This window comes from Gekko japonicus, unplaced genomic scaffold, assembly GCF_001447785.1.
Source record: "Gekko japonicus isolate JY-2015 unplaced genomic scaffold, Gekko_japonicus_V1.1 scaffold4455, whole genome shotgun sequence".
Lineage (NCBI taxonomy): Eukaryota > Metazoa > Chordata > Lepidosauria > Squamata > Gekkonidae > Gekko > Gekko japonicus.
Window position 1 is genome coordinate 74,600 of NW_015160963.1, and position 1,500 is coordinate 76,099.

General features: G+C 46.7%; 1 protein-coding gene across 1 annotated transcript in view; it reads right to left on the reverse strand.

Moving 5' to 3' along the window:
- The window catches only part of LSS (lanosterol synthase (2,3-oxidosqualene-lanosterol cyclase)), a 40,549-nt gene extending 40,280 nt beyond the window's left edge, over positions 1-269 (reverse strand). The window contains exon 1 of the mRNA XM_015425388.1: positions 214-269. The gene's annotated coding sequence lies outside the window, so the exon portion shown is untranslated. The remainder of the gene's footprint in view (positions 1-213) is intronic.
- Positions 270-1,500: the final 1,231 nt, after the last annotated feature.

Here is a 1,500-nt window from a genome sequence, read left to right on the forward strand (position 1 = left end):
TCCCTTCCTCTCCCCACAACAGGCACCTTGTGAGGCAGGTGGGCCTGAGAGAAGATTGTAAGCCGCTCTGGGACTCCGAGTGAAGGGCGGGGTAGGAACCCAACTCTTCTTCCGCTCCCTAGGCCTTGGTCAGCCATCAGCACCGGCCACCTACCGTGTCCAGCCCAAGAGAGTGGGCTTCCAGCACACTCTGCTCCCGGCCACAATCCTCACCGTCCTCCAGATAACGCCATCGCTGCCGACCCTCTTCGTTACTCAGCCGCCAGCGGGTGAGGTCCGTAGCAGGCTCTGTTTTATAGGGACCGCCTCTTCTCCTCCTCCGCAGACATCTAACAGTGCGACACGGAAAACCACTCCATTTCAGAGACGAACACCTAGTATATTTCAGACTACAAGTCACTGAGCAGTAGGAAATGTATGCTTCATGATCCAAAAGGACAGGTTTAAATACAGCTGTACTGTTAATACTATGGAGGAAAATGAGCTGTCCCTTCCCACAAGCCCTTGATGGTCCCCTGCAGTTGTAGTAGTTTGTACTGTTAATACTATGGAGGAAAATGAACTGTCCCTTCCCACAAGCCCTTGAGGGTTCCCTGCCTGTAAGATGTAACGTGCGGCTGTAGTAGGTACAGGGAGACCTGGGTTCAAATTCCCACTTTGCTAGGAAGCACACTGGGTGACTCACTCTCTCTCTCTCTCTCTCTCTCTCTCTCTCTCTCTCTCTCTCTCTCTCTCTGACCTCCCTCACACTGTCCCTTCCCACAAGCCCTTGATGGTCCCCTGCAGTTGTAGTAGTTACAGGGAGACCTGGGTTCAAATTCCCACTTTGCTAGGAAGCACACTGTGTGACCTCACAGTTACTCTCTCTCTCTCTCTCTCAGTCTGACCTACCTCACAGGAGTGTACTGAGGATAAAGTGGGGACTGAATATCTAGGTTCACTGCCCTGTGCTCCTGAGAGGAAAAGTGGGGTAATAATATAATAGGTTGAATAGATATTTGCAGTATAGAGTCTTAAAGAGAAGTTACAGCTGGGAGCTGCTGCTTATTTCAAGTTTCCATCTGTAGAGGGGGAAAGTCTGGAGATAGGAGGAAGACACACACACACACACAGAGAGAGAGAGAGAGAGAGAGAGAGAGAGAGAGAGAGAGAGAGAGAGAGAGAGAGAGAGAGAGAGAGAGAGAGAGAGAGAGAGAACAGGGTTATTGTTTCTTTGTTGTGGCTTTCGTTGTCTCTAGAGAATGTATATCTTTCTTGAATGAAATGCAGTGTAAACAGGGGCATGGCTATGAAGTTATTTTAACCAAGGTTGTACCATGCAAAAATATGTGAAAAATAAACTCATGTAATTATAATCTTTAAAATATAAAGTGTGCTTTATCCCAAATATAGTAGTAAGTATAAATTAGATATAATACATATCCAACTACATATAAAACAAAAGTCAAAATTCAGTCTCTAAAATCCAGTCCATTCCAGATGCTTGAAAAATCTGACACA